General features: G+C 40.2%; 1 protein-coding gene across 1 annotated transcript in view; it reads left to right on the top strand.

Annotated features, from left to right (window-relative positions):
- Positions 1 to 4,738: 4,738 nt before the first annotated feature.
- The window catches only part of LOC128767986 (myelin basic protein-like), a 32,819-nt gene continuing 26,012 nt past the window's right edge, over positions 4,739 to 11,545 (top strand). Inside the window, exon 1 of the mRNA XM_053880444.1 lies at positions 4,739 to 5,042. The gene's annotated coding sequence lies outside the window, so the exon portion shown is untranslated. The remainder of the gene's footprint in view (positions 5,043 to 11,545) is intronic.

Here is an 11,545-nt window from a genome sequence, read left to right as displayed (position 1 = left end):
GCTTGAGTGCTCAGGCAACAAGAGTAAAACACATCAACCCAATATCCCAGCTCATGCGTGTCCTCACCTCTTCCAGCACTCGGGGTCTGGGCTGCACTTGTCATGCTGAAGGTGACTATTGATCCGACAGCTAAAGCGATCAGCTCCCCTCCTCAGTTTCCAAACCAGCGCTACACCTGCTCGGCGTTAAGCCATGCTACTTGGATTGCTGGTCTGTCTATCAGAACCAACAATTACCTCCATATCTGGTTTTGGAAGACACCTGCAGTACAAAGGAAAAGGCGCCAACAGCTGTGTAAATCCAGCCAATAAACCCAGATGGAAAAATCAAATGCCAAAAACGCATTTTTTTTTCTAAATGTGTTCTGGACTAGGTAAGTGTTGCGAAAATGAAATCATTCTGTAGAATCAAAGTGATTTTGTTCTCGTATTAAAATTATAAAACAACATGTTTGGCAGCCGCGACCTGAGGAGATCGCTGCTTCTGTATTTGAGGTTGGTCAAATCCTTCTTCCCGATGTTATCCATCTTTTTCCCTTTCAACGTGATTAAAGCATAAAGGAGAAACCAGGCCACATTTAATATACATCAGCTCACATAGAGGTCATTTTCCAAATGCGCAGAGATAAACAGCTCATGAAGAAACCAAAATGTCCCTTGACTGGAGGCAACCTTAAAACACCTTCCTCGATGTCTGTGTTAAAGAGACAGCGGTCTCATTTATTTTGGCAATCTTCCCGTCTTCTCTTTACACTTGACCAGGGGAAGTGCGAGTGGAAGTGCTATGGAGTTCATTCTCTGTTGAATCAAGTGAGCTGCCTTCATTCAGTCTTCACCCTCCAGCCGCCAGAAATGTTTCAGTGAAATATTCCACTTCAACATCACTCTGTCAAAAGGTTCTAGCTTGAGAATGTCTGACCCAAAGATTGGGATGGAAGTGGCCATAGTGAATTACATGACTGCTGTAGATGTTTATGTGATCCATTGGAGATACACTTCCTCACCTCTCTAAACCACAATGAAGACTGTGATCACCGCCTCCACCGCTATTCGCAGTATAGTTTTGTTTTGTTTTTTCACTGTCCCGCTACTGTGCTGGAGACACAGTCAAAATACAATACATCAGATATCGCAGATATTGTGTTTCAAGATATTATCGTCATTGTGGTTCCAAATAACGCCACAGTATCGAATGTATGAGCGACTCATCTTGCCCCACCCCTTGATACTACAAGGTGAATCATTTTTTTCAATTCATTTTGTTTGTAGTCTGAGCCACTTTTTTTGGTTTGGTATGGATAAGATTGAATAATTACGCATCTGTACTACACACACAACTAAATCTACGGATTGTAATTTATGCTCATGAAAACAGGAGCTAGGGCTATCAAGTTCTATCGCACGAGAAGACAAAATTTCAAAGAGACAACGTGTGACCACTGACGGACAACACCGGAGGCGGCCTGGTTTCCCATCTTTCACCAAACTCCCTTTTACCCACATGATTTTCACGTCATTCACCGGATTGCTTTATGGCATTCATATTCGCCACACTTGTTAGAGTTGCTAGCTATCACTTGCTAGCCTGCCCAAGGGCTTATCTTGAACACTCATTTTTGCAGGGCATGACAGCATCTTGCTTTGGCACACAGGTGCACAGATTAGATTAGACATACACCCCTAGTGGTGCCCCGTCCCTTTTCCCTATGGAAAGTACCCTTTTTCTATTACTTAAATAAAAGAGCTACATTTAAAGGCAACTATAATTTTATAATGTTATAACACATTTGGTCACCATACACATGAAAATTATTTATTGATTTAAATGTATGTGTTTCAATTGTATTGTGTAAGATATTATATAGTAATAACAATAATAATACATTTTCACTTGAAATTAGTTTTGAAGTAGATCTCAAGATACAGCATGTATTTATAGTTCTAGCAGGTCCTCTAAATACATTTGGCCATGAGTTTTATACCTGTGTAGTTGATGTATATAATTGATACTCAGCCTGTGTTTCCGGGTATCTTGTAAAAAGGCCAGAAGAGTACGACACATCAGGAAAAGATGAAGAGATCCATTAGCTGTGAGCATTAGCATTAGCTATGTATGAAGGCAAATCTATCTTTGGGTTCAATGCATGAGAACATTCAATCAAGGTAATGACATTCCAGACCAAAACAAATGAGCGCAGGTCGCCGGTCGGATTGGTTTTCAGCCGGTAATCCAACATTCACTAATACAGGAATAGCAAGGCACTTCTTTCAGCACCTCACACGAAACAGAAGTTCCTGATTCACAGCAGCTTTTCTGTGAATAATAGGATGGAAATATCACCTTATCTCCGAGCTTACAAGTGTAATACAAAGATGACTAACAGCTCAGCTTTGCTGGTCTGTTGGGTAACACCAAACCTTTTTAGGTCCATTAACTCAACACAGGTCTTTCTATTTCCATGACGACGAGTCACTGTATCTTTGTTTGAATCTGCCCGGCCTCGAAGCTAATGAGTTATCATTTTATGACCAACAATGTCCAGTCATTTTCTCTGCCTTGGGCTGATGTGCCTGTTGAGCAATCGGATTGTTGGTCCTGGTTGGACCACTCCCAAGTGCTGCCACTAATGACATCAGGAGCTCCACACCATAATGGATCGGATCTGCTCCGCACAAATACATTATCATGGACTACTGCGTTAGAGTGGTGAGACACCACCAACGTGGCATTGAGGGATTTAGAATGAATGATGCACAAGTCACAGACTGATGGGGTCACATTGGGAGTAAAAATTAGCTGTAAATGGAAACCAAGATGCACTATTCATTTCTGCAAGTGGCCAAATAGCACACTGGAATAATGTCAAGAGGAACCAAACGGCGGTGAAGTATGTTGCATTTTGTGGGAGGATGGAGCTACAAATCATGATTTCAAATATACTTTAAAGACAAATATATATATATGTCTGTATTAGATATCTTACATTATCAATTCATTATTTAAAAAAAAATTAAATCCCTGAAAAAAAGACATAAAGAGACATAAAGACAACAAACTGAATTAAAGCTCAGTTTAAAGGATTTGAGAATGGGAATGTGAACTATGGAATTGAATTCATTGACTGACATGGCACAAATCATTACATTTTTAAAGAGACAACAATTGTTTTAATCTGTTTCTTCAGCCGAATATAGCACCTGCAGAATTTCTGGTTACTACGACCTAAAACTGTCACAATATTCTGCTACACGTGTCAGAATGGTCAGCAGGATCATGGTCACGTCTTGCCGCCAGTTCTCTTCTCTATCAGTAAATACAGTTTAGATGGTTCTTTTTATTTGCGCTTAGTAGTATATGTTATTATGTCTTTATTTTTATTTTTTATCTTGCATGTTTGTTTGAGTAACATTCCATGTTACCCTCTCTCTCTGTTTCTTCATTAGTTGTGGTTGTAATGTAAAGCTATTTCCGTCCGGGTAGATAAAGTGATTCTGATATAAGTACCTATTTGGTCAACTTATAATATTTCTGAGCTCAATCGGAGATAGTGATGGGTTGATGCAGTTTCATGAAACAGTGCACTAATTTCCAGAGGCCACTAGATGGCAGTGACAGCTGTATAATCTTAGGTTTTGAAAAACAATTTTGATGTTTCAGTTTATTTTTAAACCAAGAACGCCACCTATTGAACTCTGAAAATTGCTACACTGTTTCAAGAAACCATACAATGTTGACTTTGAGAACGCAACAGTCCACTGAAACATTTTTGCTGGACAGGACAGATTCAAACACTGAGGGATCACCAGTCCTTATCAGCATGATAAACGGAACTAAGTTAAAGTGGCACAATCCAGGTGCGTCTTCTATTGAGTGTGACTTGGAAAAGGTCCACTGAATTAGTGATACCATTATTTAAATCTCACCTAAAACTAAAATGTGATGTTGCCCTTTTCCTGTGCTGCATGATATTGACTTGTACCAGACGATGTTGTTGGAGTCACTGTGGAATGAAGCAAACTCCAACTTTTGAGTGAAAAATCCATATCAACAGTAGCTCAGGCAACACAATACGAGAGAAGTCAGTGTGACTGAATATATTAACAGCCTTTCGGTGCCACTATAAGAACAAAACATGATTCAATCACGGCTATTCAGAGATTATACTCTGGGATCTCTGAATGTTTTGAGCTGTTACAACTAAAGGAGTGCAAAATACTAACACACATTTTTAATTTTTTTGTCAATTTATGTATGAAATGTCACTGTGCAATGGTGGCGTTTTAAAATATGGCATTGTAATTATAATTTCTTGAGTGTCCAGGCATTTTCACATGGTTTTCAAATGTATTCCATACTTTTTTATTATTATTATTTTAGCCGTGTTATTTATTAGACAGCTGGACTGAACATATTGACGTCACTGTATGCTATCAGTTCCTTATTTTGGGTTATTCGAGGGAAACAACACTACATTACATTTCCTTATTAAAAGGATGTCAACTATATTTGCTTCCTTTTCCATGAGACTGAGATGTGACCATCCAGGTACTGAATAAACATCAGAGCCCACACCTATGTTGGAGTGGAGTTTGACAATAAAAGTCACTGAATGCTTCAGACTTTCATGAATTAACAGATGGCATGACGGGCTCTTTGTGTTGCGCTAGTTGTGTTGACACACTCACGCAGTAGAATCACATGCCAGTGACGCAACCCAGCCAAAAGCGAAGCGTAGTAACCACGCACGGACGTGCGCCAACGTGTTTTTAAGCCCTCACTTCTTGGCGGAGTGAGGCTGCATTCCGCTCCACCCCTTAAAAAACATCATCACCACTGTACCTAAATCAGGAAGCGCCGACCTGCGTCTCATTTCGCTGGTTTTTCCTCCTCCTGACGCTCGCGGAGCGAGAAACCGACGGCGTGGAAGGGCGATATTGTTGATGTTGTGGAGCAGCAGCGTCGAGGAAGACTGACAGTCGGGTACGTCCAGTGCGAGGCTTCGCTGTGGATGCAGCTGACCAAGCCGGAGGAGAGGAGACGGGTACGTGCACCGACATATCAGACGCAAAACCAGCGTCGAGATGTGTTGTTGTTGTTGTTGTTGTTGCGCCTACAAACAGCGTCCGAGGAGTAAACAGTCATGTTGTGATGCGTTCAGGGAACCCACACGAAAAAAACTCAATTTTTAAATCATTGAACCGTCGCATCGCTAATGCGTTTAATAACACAAAAAGAGTGAAATATTAGATGCATTGCATCTAGTTTGTTTTGACAGCTCCCCTCCACCTCCACCACTACTACAACCGCCACCCTCCTCGCTGACTGACGTCCCTCCTCCTCCAACCAAACACCGTTGAAAATTCGGTCAGATTAAGTTACTACGTGTCGTACGATGCTTTTACTCCGAATGCACGAAAAGTAGTCATACCTAAATATCAATCATGTTACCAGGATGTATTCGGCGCTAGATATGGTCACTTTCAATACAGCAATATGTGTGAAATTCATCCTGTTTGTCCTGGAAATGACTGCCTCTGAGTGGAACTCTATGAGGAAGTGGGTTGACAGATGTGACAGTGTGGGAGGTTGAAAACAGAAAACGTGGTTCATGTCTGATATGTAGTGTTTTATCCGAAATTCAACTTCGTCTTTGAAACAGAAACACTCTGCATTATCCTTCAGAGTAAATTGTCAGTCGATAAAGATGTTTAATGTCTCATTTGCTTGCTGCATAAATGGATACAAGGTATTTTACACATATTTAAGTGGCCAAGCAAAAATATACGTCTTTTGCACATAATCTAGTGTAGTTTGAGTCACACTAGATTTTTGATTCAATAAGTAATTTTCAGTCAAACCCATCTTGTGTCATAAATCTTGTGTTGCATTCATTATTGCGGTCAAATCATTTAAGTCACAGGGGCACAGTGGTGCTTCTACAACACACACAGAGTCGCAAATATTAATACATAGTACTTACACTTTTATGGTCAGTCGTAATAACGCATGTACATTGAGTGTTTTTCCAGAGTGCACGTCCACTGACGCCATTGTCAGGAGACCAAGATGTGCAACCTTTCAACCTGTACATTAGTATAGTGAACCACTATCGGGTTTGAAACCTCACCACCGCCCTTGAAGCCTAACCATCTACGCAGCGTGAAACCCTTGTCATTCAACATCGCATCTGTGCGCAGCAAGAGAAGGCTCTGTTGAGCCGAACATCTGTTTGTAATTAAACCGGTGTACGTGCTTCTATACTATATAATCTTTATAATTTGGCCCTACTCCTGTGCACACTCTGTAACACAGGGCTGGCTGTGTGGGTCGCAAAAACACAGATTTGTGAAATCCGCCAGCCTGGAATGCTCAAAGGCCCGGACACACTCGGAATGACCTATTTAATCCTGACTTTTTTTAATGGAATTATTTGTTGAATTGCTGATAAATTTCACATTCATTAGCTATCATACTATATTTCCTCAGATATATTCGGTCGTCTACCCGCATTTCCTTAGATTTATATGTGCCTACATTTATGGATTAAACAGCATGTCAAGTATTACAATTCAAAACAACTTTTTGACATTCCGCGAGCATGGCGGTAGCTTAACCTTTACATAGCTGTCTGGCACTGCTTGGACTTGGAATGCCACAGGAATGTGTTCCCTGGTATTTCTGAGGATTTGCCTCGCTGAGCCAAGAGAGGTGCATTCCTTCATCGTTTTAAACTAAGACGTAATTACACCATGGGCTCAAGTTGAAATATTTTTTCCATGTCGTCTGCTCTTACATTCGCTACGTGCACACACTTGTGATGGCAGGTGATTCTGGCTGACTAAAGGTAGCTAAATACCTGAGGGTTCTCACTCTGGGCTTGTTCCTGGCAGACAGGTTGAGTCACATTACCTTGTGGAGAAAACCTTCTTTTGCTGCAATGCAATTGTTTTGACAAAGGTGTGGTCCCCCTTCCTCAGCCAGGTGCTGATGACGTAGTTGTAGGGATCACTGCAGGTTCATGGGAATTTGTGTGGTAATAATAGGTATTGAAAATATTGCGCTAGTGATGAAGGAACGACCAATATAGATAAGACATTTTATAATTTTGTTTAAAAAACAGAGGCTAAATTATAGTGCTGTAGGCTGTTACAGTCAGTGGTGGCTGTGAAAAAAATTAAAATATGGATGCACGAGCCCAATGCCACCATCAGTCCTTTGGCGAATACTGCAATATTGATCAAAATAATCATGATTATCATTTTGGCTCTGATCGAGGAACTCAAATATATAAGTTAAACCTGAATTGCACTCTGTTGCTGTATTGCATTGCTAAATAAGCAGTGACAAAAAACCCAATACCTTAAAATTTGACACAATCTCAAATATTGTCATGAAAAACAAATTGACAACAATTGATATTTTTTTGTTTATTGTTGCCAGAAAAACTTACAAAACTAAATTGTTTCAATATGTCAGTTCTTAAAATATTGTTGGTATTAAAGTAAACAAATAACAGAGAATGTGTTCAAAACTGAAAAAAAACCCCGAAAATAAACTATCACATCATCATATTGAATTGCATAGTCAATATTTAGTTGTCTTGCCATTAGCACAAAACTTTTTTCCACCCCTGTATAGCAGCCCAAATATTCAGATATAGCCCTTCAGAAATTAACCTAAAACTTGTTTAGGTGTTTGACTCAGCAGTCTTTGGTGTTATATTTGGTGTTTTTTTGCTGTGTATATTTCCATTAAATATTTGTGAAGGGTTTGTTTATAGTTAGTTTTTCATGTTTTTAGTTTTTCAGCCACAGCTTCTTCCCCTCGGCCATCAGATTGATGAATTTGTGATCAGTCCTTGTTGTTTGTGGGTTATTTATTTTATTTTAGCTTATTTTATTTTATCCCACTGACCATGGCAATAAATCTAATTCTGATATGCTGGATGGAAGATGTTGGACTGCTAGTGAGTGCTTCTACCATTTCTGCTTTTTTTACATCATTGTGGTGTAGTGTGTCCAAGTGTGAATTTTGCAAACACGCAAGTGTTGCAAACAACATTTTCTCATCACCATCAGTACAGCATTGCCATTTTAGTTGAAGTGCAGAGACACTACTTGACTGCTACACCATTTAATATTCCATTTTAAAACTGTATATGAACAATTCATTGATTTTATTTTGAAAAATAAGCAGCATTTGTTTTCAACATGTCCATCACGTGTCCCTGAAGGCCTCGGCTGCACATATCATTGCCTCTTCATTGGAGAGCTTATCAGGCGAGGTGACCCAAGAGAGCTCAGTAGCTGATCGAGCATGACAGATGCTGGAATCAACTACAAAGACGTACACTCAAGGGGATTGTTGTTATTCCGCTCATGTCTAATATTCCCTTTGAGCCATATGTGCCCATTCATGAGGAAAGTCCCAAAACAATCTTCTGAAACGTGAAAACATCTGGGCTCTTACTGTAGCTAGACTGTGAGTTAGTGCCATGGCATTGTTAAGTTATATTGTGTATTTGTTTTCAGTTGGCCTGAACAGCCTACATTCTTGCTCTCTGATAAATGGAAAGTCCCCATGGATGTGCCAGCCAGATGTTCGTCATTTCATGATCTTCTTTCCTTCATAAATACATCTTCTAGCACTCTTAATGATGACATCTGTTTATGTATAGTTATGTATTTTTTCACTTCATTGTGACGAAATCGAGCCTGGGTGCTGCTGCTGTTGATGGCAGTGCACTTCTTCTGCTGCCAAGATGGTCACAGCTGGCTGGTCACTGAGCTGACAAAGATCTGCTCCACTCTTCCAGCCTCCACCACTGTTTTAACTGCCTCCTCTTATCCACTCCTGAAACTAGAGTGGTGTTGTTACCGAGATGTATGCGGATATCAAGGGTGCAGTACTTGATCTACTGAAAGAAAAATGTTCAAATGCCGATAAATATCCCGGAAAATAGTGGAAACGTCGATGAGAGAAAAAAATGCATTAGGAAGCCGTCTCAAGCAACTGTTGCTGAGGAACATGGCGGCCATTCTTGTTGCAATGTAGACTCTCTTAGATCAAAAAATGTAGTCATTCAGAGAAAGTTGTGAATAGCTCCTCATGTGACACTTTGTGCTATTAATTTGTCAAGGATAATGTGATCATTTCAAATACAAATGAGCCAATCACACCCGCTGTTTATCTGGCTTAGCATAACAAGTGCCTGCTGTTCTGACAGATGTGGCGTATTCTCTGCCTGACTCAGAGAATACACGGTTGTGTGTCTATGTGTGTGTACACATAGACACAATGATCCGTCCATTAAAATAACAAATCGTTTTGCAACCGTTACCAGGAAAAAATTGTTGTTAATAAAGAATTCTGTGTCTGTAGGCATCCATTAGTTGCAGCTAAACAAGCTCTCCAGCTCTGGTATCAGAGAGGAGATGCAGAACCGCTGTATGGTGGCTGAGTGTTCATGCCATATAAGTATGTGACCATGCTCTTCTTCCCAAAAGATGTACAGTGTCATAAGAAATAGTGACGCATCTTGAAAGTCAGAGAAACAAGGGGGAAGCATCGGCGTCGTCGGTACTCTGCAGTGATCATTTCACTGCTCCGCAGAAACCTCTTGGCCCGAAAGCCGACTGATATCCAGCATCAGATTCTTCACCCCCTGACAAGCGCGTCTTATCACTTCCTGTACGACAACTAAAAAACCTTTGTTTCCATTGACCTGTCCCTCTACCTCAAAAACAGTGGACAAATTGCTCAAACCGGTATTGGTCGTGACTTTCTCTGCTTCTGTGCACTTAGCCGTGCTTGTTTACAGAGGTGGTTGCTACTACAACATCACAGTGTTACAATCAAGTCACGGTTGTATGTGAAAATATCAAATGTGTTTTATATTCATTCATTCATTATATTCATTTTTGTAGCTAATTATATCTTGGTTGACTTGATGTTGTTGACCCTTTAATTTTATTATTTATATAAGGTATTAAGGCCTGCTTCACTATATAGTGCCGGGAAACCCTGAATAATTCCATCTCACACTGTCTTAACAGTAGCAGAAAACCCCCCTCCAGCTCAGAGATGAATAGCTGGAACCATCCTCAGGGATGGTTAGAAATTGCAGCATACTGAAGACCACAAGGAACATTTGCACACCACTTAATCTTTGCCTTCAGATCTTGTTTGAACACCGCTCGTCGAAATATAGCTGTGGATAAGTTGTGCGACCGATGGGTCTGAATCCTCTAAGATTGAGCACACAGCTTTCTGCAGTGCGTATTCACTCCCTGCAGATGCTTGCCCTTAGAGGCAGATGTTGAACTTTGATCCCAAATCCTTGAACAGGAGTGAGGCACTTTGCCCAGTAAATAGTTCCAGTGCTTGTATCTGCTTTGTCTGTCTACACTTCCTTCCCTACAGTATGACCAGGCACATATTTATGATGTAACTGACTCTTACTATAGGTCACAACAGTGCACTGGCTCACTATGTATCTATCTCAAACGTCTAAGTAACAAACCGATGCAGTATTTCAAGTTTCAACCGACTTTCACACCAGAAACTGCAAGCAGAATTTTAGTCACTGATTGATGTTTCCAACTGCCATGCACCCGTGGAACCAGAACTGCCTCATCACTTCTGTAACTTCAGAAAAGCTGAAAGTTACCCACAAAAGCTTGGTCTCACAAGCCCACGGTAGCAGGCAGCGTATACCAGTTCATATAGCTTGGAGTGTAACAGAAGGAAATTATGGAAGACAAATGACGTGCTAGACATTTTCTTATTGAGTTGCATCATTTGCATCACACTTTACTTGATCTAAAAAGCATCACGTCAGTTTTTGGGTGGTCGACTGGCATTGCGTATTGCCAATGAACCCAGGAGTGAAACTTGTGTGAAAAGCAGGTGCAACTCATACATGCATGGTTTTTTATTGCAACCCATTGCTTGGCAAAATAAATCATTTGTCATTATACTGCTCTGACTTATACTTTTATACTTTATATGCATTAACTTACAGAAGTCAAACACATCTTAGTAGGCTGTACTGCTAACTTGATCGATAAGTAGTTGTCATATGTTGGTGGTTTTTACCTTTGAGACATTTATGTACATACATTTTTGTTTCATGATTAAACTCCGCTTTTTATTTTATCACGCACTTATGCGTATTTGAGAGACTGGTTTGCCACTTTCTGCTTGAAATACAGTTTGAGGAAAAAGAATGAATTTAGCCCAGTGAATCTTCTTCAACCAATGCAACGATATGACTATAAGCAAGAATCTGAAAAAAAAAATATCATGCAGTTCCTTTTTTTTACTTTCCGCTGTATCTTCATGTAGTTTGTTTCCAGATAAATCTTCATTGTTTATAGTCTGAGCTCGGTCCACTGCAACAATCGATCTTCGTTTGTTTACATTTTGGAGCGCAGTTAGTTTTAAGCCACCTATTAAACAGTAAAACCATGCGCTACGAGTGTAAATAAAACTTTGATATTCATCACCATGCTGCCTGCTGCTGCTGTTAACTCTGTGATGCAG

Source organism: Synchiropus splendidus, chromosome 12 (genome assembly GCF_027744825.2).
Source record: "Synchiropus splendidus isolate RoL2022-P1 chromosome 12, RoL_Sspl_1.0, whole genome shotgun sequence".
Taxonomy (NCBI): domain Eukaryota; kingdom Metazoa; phylum Chordata; class Actinopteri; order Syngnathiformes; family Callionymidae; genus Synchiropus; species Synchiropus splendidus.
The sequence above is the reverse complement of the archived record's forward strand: the minus strand, read 5'-3'. Positions and strand labels throughout refer to the sequence as shown.